The sequence below is a fragment of the Schistocerca nitens genome, chromosome 9 (assembly GCF_023898315.1).
Source record: "Schistocerca nitens isolate TAMUIC-IGC-003100 chromosome 9, iqSchNite1.1, whole genome shotgun sequence".
NCBI classification, from domain to species: Eukaryota; Metazoa; Arthropoda; class Insecta; order Orthoptera; family Acrididae; genus Schistocerca; species Schistocerca nitens.
The window spans coordinates 128,101,874-128,119,647 of record NC_064622.1 but is presented as its reverse complement, the minus strand read 5'-3'; the positions used below and the strand labels follow the sequence as shown (position 1 = coordinate 128,119,647).

General features: G+C 43.5%; 1 protein-coding gene across 2 annotated transcripts in view; it reads left to right on the top strand.

Annotated features, from left to right (window-relative positions):
* Positions 1-17,774, top strand: part of LOC126203504 (nuclear receptor corepressor 1-like) — a 395,459-nt gene that overhangs the window by 309,646 nt on the left and 68,039 nt on the right. The gene's annotated exons all lie outside the window — the stretch shown is intronic.

Sequence of the window (17,774 nt, the reverse complement as noted above, 5' to 3'; positions counted from 1 at the left end):
GCCTCTGAGCGCCGGCTCCCTGGCAGTCGGTCGCCGGGAACCGATACAAAAAGGCTCGTTTCGCAAGTCCTCTGCCGTCGCCGGACGCCAAGAAGGGCGCTTTTGTAGGCTCGTACAGCCGAGCACGTTCACGAGCGATAAAGTTTTTACAGCCGCCTCTGAAAAACCGCCCAAAACCCAAACAAACAGTCGATGAAAGCGGATGATTCGCGCGCGTAAATTAACTGTGGTCGATCCACCGTCGATGTTTTAATAGTAACGGAGGAAACGGGGCCTAAGAATAACTAAAAAATACACAAACCAATCGACGGTAGAGATAGTATGGGGAAGTTGTAAAGGGTTAAGAACCGAAACCCACCACTGTAGCCAATACTTCAGCTTACCTTAGTGTTGTGGCGATCGAATCGGAGGCGGCCAGTTCGAGTCCCAGTGAAGGAAGAATTCTTTTATAGCCAGTATTTGAGCGGCAAGTGGAGGAGAAGTGGTGGCTGAAGTGCCTTATCAATTCTGCATTGTCTCCGGGAGCCAAGGGTACGTAAACAAACAAACACACACACACACACACACACACACACACACACACACACACACACACACACACCTACCTCTGTACCTTGCTTCTATCCATCTACATTTTGGTTTGTCACGACTTCTCTAAATCGAATAAGGCGAATGTATGCCAGTGTCTTATTTCATTCCGCGTGCTTGTACGACCTTGCGTTCGCTGCAAGAATGTGGGAAGCAGTAGTACTCGAATGTAGAATATATTATTTTGTGATAAAGCTTGGGGGAAAAGAAGGTATACCCAGATGTGACATTCTCCGGTCGCGTGCAAGAGCATCGATATTTCCAAATTCTGTAGGTACTCCACTCCAATGTTTAATCTCATTTTGTACAGACTTCTCAGTTTTCGTAAATGAGTTGCGAAATGGGTGACGCCGTAAGCCGGACGGAGTGGCCGAGCGGTTCTAGGCGCTGCAGTCTGAAATCGCGCGACTGCTACGGTCGCAGGTTCGAATCCTGCCTCAGGCATGGATGTTTGTGATGTCCTTAGGTTAGTTAGGTTTAAATAGTTCTAAGATCTAGGGGACTGATGACCTGAGAAGTTAAGTCCCACAGTGCTCAGAGCCATTTGAGCCATTTTTGACGCCGTAAATTTGTAAGCTCCATGTGTTAATTTAACACAGCTTAAACGAATTTGGTGTAGGTTACGCAGTCGGTGGCCAGTATGGTTGCTGTTATAACCACCTTTATCAGTTACTAGTACGATGCTTCGTGAAATACCACGTTCAGTTTGTTTCCCCTATAGCTGGATTAAATGGATATTCAGTTTTTACAGGTCTCGCAGCCAAGCAAACATTAAGTTACTACACGTGGATTGGATTTTAGGTCTGTCACTGCAGTCCACGAACGATAACAAAAAATTATCACTAACTGAGTAAAATCATCCGATTTCCTGCCCTTCACACTTTTCAACACTCACTCGCAGCCATCCACTGCCACCAGTCGAGTGCAGAAAGGTATCACGAACGTAATGCGTCCATCTTCAGAAAAGGTGTGTATGTGTATCAAATACATGTTCTCGGAACACTTTGTGTGTAACTCCAACTCATTTAAATTAATACCCAAACCATTTCAGCATGCTTAAATCCGCTTTATGTACTGATTAAATTAATTTTGGTAAAAAGTTGTATGGAAGTCTTCTCAACCGTCTCTATACCGTAAGTTTTGTGTCGAAGTTTACTGAGGAATGTATCTTTGAAAGGGACAAAGAGGAAAAATTGAGACTAACTGAAACTGATGTAAAAAGAGGAGGCGCACTGCCTCACTTCTGTTACTGCTTGTAAAATGTTTGGAGTACGCGGTGGACTGATTTGATGCAGGCTGATTTTATGCGATGCAATAGTTACAGCTCGAGCGTCACGTCTTTCCTTTGTTTATTTTCTTTAGTAGGTGCTGTTTGTAAGACTGATTTATAGTTATATCCGGGCCAAGGAAATGAGACATAACGTTGGCACGTATATCCAGTAATACCCTGACCATTGTCACAGACACCGTTGTATTTTTGACGAACTAAAGTGCCTTCTTCTTGATTATACGAGTATGAATCCAGCTCGCAACATCGTCGGAAGACTAGGTTCTCACACTGTCTAAAAAGGTCTGAACAGTTTGGCCTGTGTTCAACCATCGCTTCCATTGATTGCCGATTAGATTACGTTTCTTCCGACCGAGAAGTGGTATAACTGAAACGGTGACGAACGTGCACAGCACATCTTGTGATTCGTCAGATGGCGGTGTTACGTAGAGACACAGTTTGAATGAAGGCGAATTTTTTACTCGGACTAGCATTTATTAAGGGTTCTTCATGGATACTTTACATATGCGACTAGTTTCGGGCTGTAATAGTCATTTCCACGTATTTTCCTTAAACATGAGTAAGTACATCCTAAATAACAAGTTACAAATTCACTGCGTCTGTAGTACTGAAATGCCAAATGTTTGTCGGAAGGCGAATTGATAATGACACTACCATGGTATGGGCGACAAGAATCATAAGTAACGGTTGTGCTCAGCTGCTACAGTTCATATTATGAAACAACACATATCAGCGTCGTCACCTGATGTGCACTTGCAGCGAAAGCATAACTGGTACTCATGAATTTTGACACCCATATTGACAGTAGGATATGTAAGCCAACGACTTTCCTCGCTCAATACACTGATTTTCCCCTGATCACGGAAGTTAAGCAATGTCGGTCCCGGTTAGCACTTGGATGGGTGACCACCTGGGAGCATCGGGTGCCGGTGGCTCAGGGATACGCAAGTCGTCGAAGAGCGTCAAATTGAAAGACTTAAAAATGGTTCAAATGGCTCTGAGCACTATGGGACTTAACATCTGAGGTCATCAGTCCCCTAGAACTGAGAACTACTTAAACCTAACTAACCTAAGGACATCACACACATCCATGCCCAAGGCAGGATTCGAACCTGCGACCGTAGCGGTTGCGCGGTTCCAGACTGTAGCGCCTATAACCGCTCCGCCACTCCTGAAAGACTTACACCAGGCCGTTGCGCTGTACGATGTTATTATTATTATTATTATTATTATTATTATCATCATTAGTAATTGTAATTATCAATGCGCTTTACTGATTCTAACTTTTGGCGTTACAATAAGACAAATGTAACTTGTTATTTATGAACTGCTTATTGGTTTTATTGTTAAAGACGTAAAAATAATATTTACAAGCCAACTAGCTGTATAAATAACGTGACAAAGAATGTGCCTTAATAAATATTACAGACTTATAGGAAAAATATCGCCTTAATTCAACACTTTTTGGCTGTGGTGCCTACTATGAAGAAAAGACGTTGGAAACCTTATATGCATGCACCCGTTGCTCCACTGTGGGTCACTACCCCATTTGTCTCTCCCCTCGCCCGACGAAATCTTTCACCTAACTTTGTACGTTATTTACACGTCGACTGTCGCAGCGTCAGTCTTTCCAAACGGCCATCCCTGTTTTTCCGGGAATACAATTACGGGTGCCTCTTTTTGCCTATCATTGATGTTGTTTTAAAAATCCGCCCTGAACGTAGGTAACGTATCGCAGTTGCATTAAAATCTTTTACAAATTCACAAATTATCAGGGAGAGGCACGCTGATAGTAGTTTGGTGGCGGCCTCTGTGATGACTTATGCAGCGATGCGTTTTTTGGGCACCGCGCTTCGCCGCCCCCCACTCAATACGAGTGGCCAAGCCGCGGCTTCGTGCCGCGGGCACAAATTGCCTGGCCAACCTTTCCGCCGAAACTGGGCAGAAAAACCCGTCTGCCTGTGTTCTCCTCCTCCTCCCTTTCTTTATGCGGCTCGGCCCACAGAAAGAAATATTACATTACGTTATTCTCTTTGCCTGCAATTTGATAGAAGCGGTCGTTTCTGACTCGCCCTGAAGTGAGGTCGGCCTCCCCGCCCTCTGTCTGCGCGCGCACTGTGTGTGGAGCGGGAGAACTCTCTCTCTGGTGTACTGCATAAGCCATCTCGGCGGTCTGTGCAAACACGCCGTAATAGACTCGCGGCGAGCGAAATATATATACTGCGACTGAAAAATGTATGCTGGCCGCCGCGAGCCCATACATTTCTGAGCTGTTTGCATTTACTTTGCCGATACAAGGCAATTACCTGGACCTGCTCGCCTCAGACCGGCCGCTGCCCTTATTCTTGTACCGGTAAGCCCTTATTCTGCGACCACACTATGTCCTTTGTGACATCATCTTTCATTCTGCCGCTGCAGTGACTGACTTTCAGATCACGGCCTCCCTCCACCTCTCTCTCTCTCTCTCTCTCTCTCTCTCTCTCTCTCTCTCTCTCTCTCTCTCTCTCTCTCTGTGTGTGTGTGTGTGTGTGTGTGTGTGTGTGTGTGTGACACACACAGACACACACACAAACGGGCGTACGCGAATATGTAGTGTTCTTCTCGTGAGCTGAATGACGTTGCCGGTGCAGCTTTTTTCTTATACTACGCGATGAAAAAGTTTCAAATCTTTCAATGCTTGTTGATGTTGTTGTTGTGGTCTTCAGTCCTGAGACTGGTTTGATGTAGCTCTCCATGCTACTCTATCCTGTGCAAGCTTCTTCATCTCCCAGTTCCTACTGCAACCTACATCCTTCTGAATCTGTTTAGTGTATACATCTCTTGGTCTCCCTCTACGATTTTTACCCTCCACGCTGCCCTCCAATACTAAATTGGTGATCCCTTCATGCCTCAGAACAAGTCCTACCAACCGATCCCTTCTTCTAGTCAAGTTGTGCCACAAACTTCTCTTTTCCCCAATCCTTTTCAGCACCTCCTCATTAGTTATGTGATCTACCCATCTAATCTTCAGCATTCTTCTGTAGCCCCACATTTCAAAAGCTTCTATTCTCTTCTTGTCCAAACTAGTTATCGTCCATGTTTCACTTCCATACATGGCTACACTCCATACAAATACTTTCAGAAACGACTTCCTGACACTTAAATCTATACTCGATGTTAACAAATATCTCTTCTTCAGAAACGATTTCCTTCCCATTGCCAGTCTACATTTTATATCCTCTCCACTTCTACCATCATCAGTTATTTTGCTCCCCAAATAGCAAAACTCCTTTACTACTTTAAGTGTCTCATTTCCTAATCTAATTCCCTCAGCATCACTCAACTTAATTCGACTACATTCCATTATCCTCGTTTTGCTTTTGTTGCTGTTCATATTATACCCTCCTTTCAAGACACTGTCCACTCCGTTCAACTGCTCTTCCAAGTCATTTGCTGTCTCTTGCTTAAGTATTCCTTGATAGTAACTGAATTAGTTCATGTCCTTAAAGAAAACCAATTCGATAGTGAAAAATGCAATAGACATATTGATAATTATAGATGGGCAACTGTTCGGAGTGTGTATCTACGTAATCTCCTCCTACTATTTATCTCTTTTCGCACTGTATACTAAGGCAACTTCTCATTCGAAAAGTTACACGCGAAAAGATAAACGTATTATCAAGTTTGCGACTTCCTGTTCTCTTACATCAGATTGGCGTGAAGTGGTGGGAGATACGGCCGTGTTATCATATACATATTGCCATCGTGTGTCGCTAAGTAGACTCATTATAAAGACGAGAGAGCTCAAAGCATGTAGAACGCGGTCGTTTCCGCGCCATAGTCGAATCGGCGTAAGTTGATACCTAACAGTAAGCCGGCCGGAGTGGCCGTGCGGTTCTAGGCGCTACAGTCTGGAGCCGAGCGACCGCTACGGTCGCAGGTTCGAATCCTGCCTCGGGCATGGGTGTGTGTGTTGTCCTTAGGTTAGTTAGGTTTAATTAGTTGTAAGTTCTTGGGGACTGATGACCTCAGAAGTTGTTGTCCCCAGATAGAGAGAAGTGTGCTTGAAACAACGGAGTCTGCAATAAATCCCTGTTGCCTTTAGTGCTGTCTTTGTTGCCAAACGTACATGTAACTTAGTCCAGTATAGATGTAGTAATGGCTGTCCATGTGCGATGCTCACGTACATATTTTTTCATGAACATGGTTCCTGCAAGGTTTTGGTTTAACCAATTTGTGACGTACAAGTTATTGGGTTTTTGTCTTCGTTTGCTCATTATATGGCTTACGAAACAACCAGCAATTCCACAGTTAGAGGGAATACTGGTTCCTCCTCCTTTTCCAGCACGACCGCCATCATGACCACCACCACCACCGCCGCCACCATCCTACCATCGCCACCTCTCGTCCTGTTCAGTGTCGTCGTTTTAATTTCGTCTTTTCATTTTACGCCGGCCCTAATTTCTTTTTCGTGTTGTAGACGTACTGAAACAAAAGACAAATTTGCCTCGATAGTTCCACCCTTAACATTCTCAACAACAAGGATTATTGAGTTACTGGCTGTGAAGAACAAAAATAGCTTACAAATCGCGGACTGCCTATGCATTTTGTTTCACTCTCGAGCAAATCTGTTCACCCTTGTAGGAAAAACTCAAGTGGAAGGTTCTATATTCTTATGTTAAGTACCACTGGTCGACGTGTAAAGTAAATCATTCATGCTGTCATATTACGGGGGTCTTCGATTTAAGACTTGTCGATTACTCGGTTGGGTTTTTGTCGATTTCATCAGCGCCGCTTGCTATGCAACTGCGAGTACAACAGGCGCCGCGGCAGTATGTGGCAGTGGAGGATATCGTAACATATTTTGGACAGAGTAGCGCGCACACGCGAGCCGACAGAGCAGCGCGCACCGCACAGCACGTACGGCTGTGTCTTCAATCCATTAAGCGTAATCCTCGCCGAAGACCGCCACAGCGGCCGCCGCCATGATTGCATTTTTATCGTGATTGCCGGCGGATTACCGCTCCGCGTCGCCGCTCCTGATCAAAGAGCGCATTAAAGATATTGCGCTCGTCCGCGTGTATTACTTATAAATAATAAATCTGAGTACCGGCAGCGGTAGCGCGCAATCGACGAGTGATGCGATCTTTGGCGCTGTCCCGCGCCGCTGTCTATGTGATTAGCCGCCGGCTCATTGCGTTACCGCCAGGTCACGACGCGGCCCGCCGCCTTTAAAAAACCAATACTGCCAAGCCGTTGCTCTTCTGTCAGTGGCTCTTCCCCCGTCTGGAAGCGCGCATCGAGTCGGATCAGCACCTCCCGCAGCGAATGAGAGCTGCCGTTCTGATGCCAGACAGATTTTCATTCAGAGCGACAAATGAATTTGCTTTAAGTGAACTGAGATTAGCTTCTCTGGTCTCACGCGAATCGTCTAAAAACGCCTATGAGGCCTTCGGAACTAACAGGTTCGCATCTACCGTGACTGAGGTGAAGAGGGTACAACGTAACAAATGTCTTCCGGAAACTCTGCAGGCCGGGCGGTACTTCTGTAAGACTAGCAGATTCAGGCAGCTGCTCACATAACCCAATGCGCCGACATACGTAACATTATAAAAAGATCAGCGTAAACGTAGGCTGTTTCCCGAAAAAATATGCAGGCGCTCTCTGCTGCGAGTAATCAGGCGCATTTTCTCTGGTGTTGTCGAAGCAGTTTGAAATTTTGTTTTTTCTGTGCGTAGATGGAGTCAGTCCAAACAAATATTTACTTGGACCCAGTGTCAGTGGCAAATATCGTTTTCTTTCTGGTTACAAACAAAATATTCTTCAATTTGGAAGTATTCGTTGCCATTAGGACAATCCCGCCTTAGTCTTGTACGATGTTAGGTTTTTGCGATATGATTTAGCAGAGACAGCAAAACACGACAAATAACCCTGCCGTTCCGCACTGATTAAGAATGGATGCTGCATGTCGGCCAAGTCGGGCAGGACGATGTGAACAAACGTTTAGAGCTATAACAGATAGTAGAGGACATATCAGTATTAGGGCAGAGCTGGTACTTCAAAGCCTGTGTTGTTGCCAGATCTGCCCTCCCCCCTTCTCAGCTAATTACCTTACATATATATCGTGCCTTGTTATTCTGTTGGCTAAGGCATACTGATCGACAGGAAGTGCAGAATGGCTAAGCAGGGATGGCTAGAGGACAAATGTAAGGATGTAGAGGCTTGTCTCACTAGGGGTAAGATAGATACTGCCTACAGGAAAATTAAAGAGAACTTTGGAGAGAAGAGAACCACTTGTATGAATATCAAGAGCTCAGATGGCAACCCGGTTCTAAGCAAAGAAGGGAAGGCAGAAAGGTGGAAGGAGTATATAGAGGGTTTATACAAGGGCGATGTACTTGAGGACAATATTATGGTAATGGAAGAGGATGTAGATGAAGATGAAATGGGAGATAAGATACTGCGTGAAGAGTTTGACAGAGCACTGAAAGACCTGAGTCGAAACAAGGCCCCGGGAGTAGACAACATTCCATTAGAACTACTGATGGCCTTGGGAGAGCCAGTCATGACAAAACTCTACCATCTGGTGAGCAAGATGTATGAGACAGGCGAAATACCCACAGACTTCAACAAGAATATAATAATTCCAATCCCAAAGAAAGCAGGTGTTGACAGATGTGAAAATTACCGAACAATCAGTTTAATAAGCCACAGCTGCAAAATACTAACACGAATTCTTTACAGACGAATGGAAAAACTGGTAGAAGCGGACCTCGGGGAAGATCAGTTTGGATTCCGTAGAAATGTTGGAACACGTGAGGCAATACTAACCTTACGACTTATCTTAGAAGAAAGATTAAGAAAAGGCAAACCTACGTTTCTAGCATTTGTAGACTTAGAGATAGCTTTTGACAACGTTAACTGGAATACTCTCTTTCAAATTCTGAAGGTGGCAGGGGTAAAATACAGGGAGCGAAAGGCTATTTACAATTTGTACAGAAACCAGATGGTAGTTATAAGAGTCGAGGGGCATGAAAGGGAAGCAGTGGTTGGGAAAGGAGTGAGACAGGGTTGTAGCCTCTCCCAGATGTTATTCAATCTGTATATTGAGCAAGCAGTAAAGGAAACAAAAGAAAAATTCGGAGTAGGTATTAAAATTCATGGAGAAGAAGTAAAAACTTTGAGGTTCGCCGGTGACATTGTAATTCTGTCAGAGACGGCAAAGGACTTGGAAGAGCAGTTGAACGGAATGGATGGTGTCTTGAAAGGAGGATATAAGATGAACATCAACAAAAGCAAAACGAGGATAATGGAATGTAGTCAAATTAAATCGGGTGATGCTGAGGGGATTAGATTAGGAAATGAGACACTTAAAGTAGTAAAGGAGTTTTGCTATTTAGGGAGCAAAATAACTGATGATGGTAGAAGTGGAGAGGATATAAAATGTAGACTGGCAATGGCAAGGAAATCGTTTCTGAAGAAGAGAAATTTGTTAACATCGAGTATAGATTTAAGTGTCAGGAAGTCGTTTCTGAAAGTATTTGTATGGAGTGTAGCCATGTATGGAAGTGAAACATGGACAATAACCAGTTTGGACAAGAAGAGAATAGAAGCTTTTGAAATGTGGTGCTATAGAAGAATGCTGAAGATAAGGTGGGTAGATCACGTAACTAATGAGGAGGTATTGAATAGGATTGGGGAGAAGAGAAGTTTGTGGCACAACTTGACTAGAAGAAGGGATCGGTTGGTAGGACATGTTTTGAGGCATCAAGGGATCACAAATTTAGCATTGGAGGGCAGCGTGGAGGGTAAAAATCATAGAGGGAGACCAAGAGATGAATACACTAAGCAGATTCAGAAGGATGTAGGTTGCAGTAGGTACTGGGAGATGAAGAAGCTTGCACAGGATACAGTTGCATGGAGAGCTGCATCAAACCAGTCTCAGGACTGAAGACCACAACAACAACAACAACAACAAAGGCATACTGGCCCATTCTATTGGCCAAGGCATATTGGCCCATTCTATTGGCCAAGGCATATTGGCCCACTCTGCATGGTCGTCAGGTTTTTGGGGTCATCTACAGATAATTTAGTACACAATTTATTATCGTCGTAGCTATAATTTGTTACCCAGTACATCTGTCCTATATTGAAGTCGCTCTTGTTTTTTCGTTATAATTTATGACTCATTACGACTGCCAGATGCGACATAAGATAGCCTTGCCTTAATTGATATAACTTATGATACAATAAGACTGCCTCAATCACCATGTGTCTGTCTAAGGTAAGCCAAAGTGGACACTTGTTCTTGTTGCCTTTAGTCCGAAGACTGGCTTGATGCAGCTCTCCATTCTGATCTATACTGTGCAAGCCTCCTCATCTCCGAATCGAATAACTACTGCGACTTACATTCTTCTGAATCTGCTTACTATATTCATCTCTTGGTCTCCCTGTACGATTTTTAACACCCCCCCCCCCCAAATCTCGTGATGTCTCAGAATTTGTCTTATCAACAGATCCCTTCTTTTAGTCAAGTTATGCCACATATTTCTTGCCTCCCCTATGTAGTACCTCATCGCTAGTTAAGTGATTTCCCATCTAATTTTCAGCATTCTTCTGTAGCTTCACATTTCAAAAGCTTCTGTTCTTTTCTTGTCTAAACTGTTTGCTGTCCATGTTTCACCTACATACATAACTATGCTCCAGCCCTTCAGAAAAGGCTTCTTAACACCTAACTTTATATTCGATGGCAACAAATTCTCCTTGTTTCAGAAACGCTTATCTTGCTATTGACAGTCTACATTTGATATCTGCTCCACCTCGGGCATCATCAATTATTTTACTGCCCAAATAGCAAACCCCATCTACTGCTTTAAACGTCTCGTATGTTAATCTAATTCCGTTAGCATCATCCGATTTTATTCGACTATATTTCTGTACGCTTATTTTACTTTTGTTCAGTTTCATCTTTTGCCCTCCTTTTCAAGCCACTGCCCATTCCGTTAATTGCTCTTTTAAGTTCTTTGCTGTCTCTGACAGAATTTCGGTGTCATCGGCAAACCTCAGAATTTTTATACTTTTCCCTGGTATTTAACGCCTATTCGAAACCTTTCCTTGGTTTCCTTTACTATGTGCTCGGTGTACAGATTTGAATAACATCTGGGATGGGTTACATACCTGTCGCACTCCCATCTCAAACAGTGTAAAAACGCTGGGATATTAAAAAAGTGCTGGATAGTTTGATTGTTAAAACAAAAATGTCATAACTTTTTTGCATTGTTAAACATGAAGCAGAAACTTTTAAAAACGTAGCCGCTGTTAGGAGCTTGTGATTGCATCACACAGTATGATTAGAGATGCATTATTTAACGTTAAAATATGTAAACGAACTTCAGATAAATCACGAAAGTCCGAAGACAGACGCTGTTACAGCGTGCTGCACGGCTGTGAGACGCAGCTGACGACGCTGAGCAGCGTAATGAGACACTCGTCACACCTCCTGCAAATGGCCCCAGCGTACCACAGCTTTGGTGGTGAAATCATGGCTCGAAAACCTTTCAGTCGCTGTCACTCTCTTTCTTAACAAAAAATATTATTTACTACTGTTATAAGCAAGGGCAGTCAATTTTCCGCAAATAATAAAGTGGGTGTGGTTTCCTTCGAGTCTTGTAAGGAAAGGCCATTCTAGAGTATACATTGTTTTATATGTGATACATATTGACAAAATTCCACACAGCAGGCGTGGACAACACTTCGAGAAATGAGATTGAATCCGAACTGAAGAAGAGATTACGGGCGAGAATTGCGTGCTACTTCTCACTGAATAGATTACTTTCATCACGGATATTGTCTAGGAATTTAAAGATTAGAATATACAAAACTATTATTCTACCAGTTATGCTGTATGGATGTGAGACTTGGTCTCTCACTGTGCAAAATGAAAAGCCGTTTCGAGTATTTGAAAACAAAATTTTGAGGAAAATTTTCAGAGCAAAAAGGGATGACATTAGCGGAGAGTGGCGAAAACTGCATAACGAAGAGGTTCACGAACTCTGTTCAAGCCCTGACATAATCAGTATTATTAAATCACGTAGGCTGCGATGGGCGGGTCACGTAGCTCGAATGGATGAGGGCAGGGCAGCGCGCAGAGTACTGGTAGGGCACTTACGAGGGAAAACGTCCTGTGGGGAGACCGAGGCGTAGATGGGAGGACAATGTGAAGGCTGATTTGAGGAGTGTAGGTATTGAAGGTGAATGGAAGGAAATAGCCCAAAACAGGGACATATGGCGAAGATACGTTGCTGCGGTAATGGACTCTTGAGTCCGGTATGACCAGTGAGAATGAATGAATTTTGTAATGGCAGCAATGTTTTAGGGGACAGTTCGCCACTCTAAGATTCCTTTATAGGTGATACTTGGTAAGTAAATTTGGTTATTGCAGGAAGACCTGGAGAAGATCGATGATTGGTGCAGGGGCAGAGAGTTGACGTTGAATGTAATTGAATGTATTGTAGTGCGCGAAAGTAGGTCGAGAAATCCACTACAGTACGAGTAGACTATTGACGACTCATTGCTACAAAGAGTAAGAGTCGTAAAAATACCCAGAAGTAATCATCTGGAATGAAGTGAAATGACCACATTAACAAAATGTAGGGAAGAGCAGATGGCAGGTACAGATTTAATGGGATAATCTAAAGTAAATATTAATTCGTCCGCGTAAGAAGTGGCTTTCGAAACACTTGTTCGACCGATTTTTGAGTATTGCTATTCAGTTTTGGGCCCTGCTGCTGGAGAGACATTGTGCATCACCGAGAGGTGTACTGTTGAATATCCAAGAGTGTATTCTGGGAAGAGTTAGGCACATATTTTCTACGCACACATAATTTCGCGAAAGACCACATCGAGAAGATCCGAGGAATACAAGCTAATACAGAGGTTTACCGTTCTTTCCACTTAAGTGATAGTGGGTTAAGTGATAGAGGTAGCAGAAGTTCTGTCTTCAGAACAAAACAGAAGTAATGGATTTGTTTATAAAATATTTTTCTTAATACCAGTCATGATTTTCTTTCTAAATACGGTATGCGTTTCGACCGGTAGACGTACCCCTTGTACTGTCCACTAGTAGGTGCCCAGATACTTTTGATCCGATTGTGTGTGTCACACAGTGCAGTATGAGCAACTAAGACGGGAGGAATTTCCTGCGTGCACACTGCTCAATTTGCAGGAAGTAAGTACTACCCTAGTCGAAAGCCGAAATAAAAAATTGTAATATTATTGCAGCTGAAAAACGCACAAAACAGAAGTCGAGATTAATGCCATGTAACCTTTAGTTATAGCAACTGTGATATACGGTAGTGCATTAAAGAGAAGTGTAGACATAGCGCCCATCCTCTTTATGCACGTGCAGACAATAGCAAGACAAGGTGGCTCACAGAACAGCGCAGCGCGCCGGGAGTGATCGGGACAGACGCTGTCTCAGGCTGGTCAGCATGACTGCTAACGGCTCGAAGAAACACATCTGCTCCTGCCGCTGGGTGAGGCGGTTAATGTGCTTGTTCAAGTAAACTGCTTGGAGCTGTCCAGTCGCGTGGCGCGGGAGCGTTCCACACCGCAACTCAGAGAGTCGGGCAGACACGGTGGTGGCTGACCCGCCCGAGTGGCGTAGCGCAATCGAATCGTAGTTGCGTTTAGGCTGTAGTGATGGGGTCTTCGGTTCATCGTCAGCGGAACTGTAGGGTCCCGAGCGGTATTTGTTTCGATTAATAAACATTATTGTGTTGTTCTTCCCTAAACGTACACAGAGCAGTAATTGCTTAAGCATTGAGTCACGTATTTACGATGATCTACCTGTGTGCTCGGATGACTTCTTCAAAAGTAATCGTGGTAATGTTTCCTGGTGAGAGGACAAGCTCCTTACAAGGGCTATGTTTTAAAGTTTCTGCTTCATTTTTTAACTACGCTGAAAAGTTGATTCACTAAAATACGCCAAACTAACCAGCATTTTTTAAATTTTATGCCATTTTTAACCTGATCTATCTCCAGTGTGATGTCATAGTGGCTGATTATCGTGGGGAGCCATGGTTTGATTATGGGAGCCATATTTTGTGAAGAATTATTATAATTAAGATAAGCTATCCTGGAAAAACATCGTGCAGCCATAGTGTATTATAGCAATGAAAAGGGTGGTATAAATGTAGAGAAAGTCATCTTGGGTAATAAATTATAGCGACAAGGATAATAAATTATCTGATGGTGATGATCCCAGAAGTCTGGCAACCATACCAGTGTACCGCAGCCAATAGAATAACAGCCTGCCGGCTAGGCAATGACCCTAGAAGAGAGGGGGAGGGTAGGAGATCGGGCAACAATGCAGCCTGTGCCAGCACCTCCTCTGCCCCACTACTCATATTGTTAAACCAAATATGACACCGGACTGATTTGGGATACCTCTGTAGAATGAGCACATAAAACTCTACGCTAAAAATATTAGTTGGTTTTGGAAACAAGCAGATTTTTCCATTGATTCTGGGCATCGTATGAAAACAAATGATGGGAGCACTATTTTTTAGGGACGACTCCATTTACACGCTACACAATGGAAAATATGAATAATCGTTGAACTACCATAGAGTATGTGCATACCGATTCTTAGAAGAGATTCTGACAGATTTTTTCACGTGGAACTAAATCCTAACCGCCATTTCGTGAAAAGGTCGTGCGACACTAAACAAAATTGACACTTAATTTATCTTCTTTTTCGCAAACACGTTCGTTTCGAAGCCAGTTCAGTTGAAATCGAATGATAACATATTTTTTTTTGTGAATGGCCAATGTCTGAGGGATGTAGTGTTATTGTTGTGGGAAAGTTTGAGATTCTGCAAAGTCAGTAGATATCAGTCTTATGGCGCTGCTTGTATTTGTGTAGTTCCACCGTTAGACATTCCTTGCCCACGCATGCACACACTTTATATACCATTGCAGTCCTCCACAGTGGTGGCACACGTTATCGTAACATGTCCATTAGCCACACATGGTAGTCTCGCGCTTCTGCGCTTGACCACCCAACTACCCGAGGATCAGCTTCGCTTCAGGTGTAGAGATGGTTGCCAAGAAACGTGAGTCTTTGAAAGTCCATGGCAGCTTAAAACTATGTGCCGAACCGGGACTCGAGCACGGAACCTTCGCCATTTGCTAGCTGTTGTTCCTTTACTCAGGAGTGATACCCCGCAAGGTAGACAGGAGAACCTACGTGAAGTTTGGAAGGCACGGGAGAGGTAGAGATGGAAGTAGAGCTAAGTAAAGTGCTTGGGGCGGTCCATGAGTCGTGCTGAGATAGCTCAGCCGGTAAAGCAATTTACTGTGAAAGACAGAGATTTCAGGTTCGATTCCTGGTCCGACCCACAGTTTACTTTGCTATGAAGTTTCAAATCAGTGCACAAATCGCTGGAAAAATTCGTTCTGGAAACTACCCAATGACTTGCATAGGCGCAGGGAAAGGAAAGGGAAGATTTGCCTCTTTTCTTGTATGCTGTTTTATCGGTCAACCAAACAGCAAGCATTCGAAGGGATGGCAAGATTTAACCGGTGTCTTGTAAAGGAAAGACACTAACGAATTGGCGGAACTCGCACACACCACCTGTAACAGCACCCTTACCTCGCAGGGCGACTGGCGTTGAACGACCACTAACCGCGCCGGGTCAGCGCGGTTAATCTTGGAAATTGCGTGTTTACCCGCAGCGTGCGTTGTTTCTCCGGGGAGGCCCATTTCTTTGCACGCGGTTGGTCGCCCGTACCTGTTGCCAGCTATTTTGTTAAACACGTGGGCATTTAGAAATAAAACAATCTGTCGTCTAGGTACTCCAATAACAAAGATAAATACAGAAGGCGGCGGCGCCTTTACTCGTAATTTGTTCTGTGAACTTGGGACAAACAATAATAATTCTCCCTGCGCGACCTTCCCCTCCTTCCCACTCCCTCTCCTACTCCTCTTTTCCATCCGCTTCCGCTATCCAGATTAGGAAAATGTCTAGCTTCTGGCACAACAGAATAGACAGCGGCGAAACTACATGGAAGTAGCGATGTGAGATCCCTCGGAGATCCGTTAGTGCGCCTCGCTAAATCCACACACTTGTGCTTCGTTCCTTATGACGTCGACGTTAACCCCGAATTATTTGCTTAATACTTGCAAGGGAATAGTCAGACTTGTCATTTTTTTTCACTAGTGGTTAACTCCACTTGAAATACACAATCCAGATTTTAGTTGCTGATACTCTCTGGTAATTACGTAAGAACATATCGCAAAAACCGGTATTTTCTGGCTTGGTGCCTTCAACAAAGAGATGAAGACCCTTGGATATCGCCAAGTGTAGTTACGGCGGGTACTGCACATGACAGGGAAATTGTGCCCCTCTTACTATCGGCGCAGCGCCTTTTGAAGATGAGTTTAAATTCAAAGTCGATATTAGATTTTTAAAGGTACTTTCTTTTAATATTTGGTAAATGTTTGGAATCACATTCAGCGCATCATACTTTCTGAACTCCAAAAAATATTATATACGATCAGTCTCGCCGTGCAGGTGGAGGGAACCGTGTGGATGTAATGCTGTTTGCTACAGAAATATACAGCACGTACCAACTGAATCCACCAACAGAAAGCCCGTGAAAGTCACGTGCGAAATGGTGGTTAAACTTTTAGACACACGTTTAAATGGTGTAATTGAATTGTTACGAACGGTTGAAACACTCATAGTGTTAGACATTGCAAATCTACTGGAGATGAAAAAAGTAAAGATATTTGTATTCCTGAAGAATTTGTGAGTGATATTGCCACATTTGATTTACATTTATCTCTTAAAGAAAAGTCGGAAAATAAAAAGTACGGCAGTAGACAGAATAAAGCGGTGGTGTGACCCGCCTGGGTGATTCGTCGTTACTTATGCTATTTGTTTGTCGCCAAGAATCGACTCGAAACTTTGCAAGACGTGTGGAAGGAGCAATGTTCTCCACAGGAGATTTTTTTGGCAGGCACACCAAAGCCCTTTTCTTTCATTTTATGGAAAAAAAATCTCATTCTGGGTTCTTGGTTATGTCATAAACATTCCGATCATTACTAGCCACATTTCGAATTCACGCGAACAAATAGGTGCAGATACCTCAGATTCAAACTGGTAGATTGGAAATCAATGCATAGAACATTAGCACATAATGTTATTATGGACAGATCACTGCAGTTTTTAGTCTACCACTGTGACAATATTCTTAAGCTGCAATTACTATTGCACTATTTTTTTTACTCTCTTCGCTTCAGAACACCCTTCAAAATATACAGATATTAGACACCTATTTTTTTCCTCTCCTCGCTTCAGGACATCCTTCAAAATAAACATGTATTATACAGGATTCCTTCCTAAATATGGCCCAATTTTATGTAAAAGCGTCGAAGGTTGTCTGCTACTCACAGATCTGGCCACTGTCGTGTTAACGTGATGCACAAAAAAAAATTTGTTTGAACATTGTATCAATATTTCGCATTTTTACAACATATTACTGTAGGCATGTTGAAGAAATAGAAAAAAAAAGGTTCAAATGGCTCTGAGCACTATGGGACTTAACTTCTGAGGTCATCAGTCCCCTAGAACTTAGAACTACTTAAACCTAACTAACCTAAGGACATCACACACATCCATGCCCGAGACAGGATTCGAACCTGCGACCGTAGCGGTCGCGCGGTGCCAGACTGTAGCGCCTAGAACCGCTCGGCCACTCCGGCCGGCCGGCATGTTGAAAATTTCGTTTCGTGTGCATTTACTCAATACTAACGTGGAAAGAAAATAAGAGATGAAATAAAAGTTGTATTTATCAATAAAAGACTACTTAGTTATATTTTTATCGCTTCCAATCCGCGAATCGGTGTGACAGG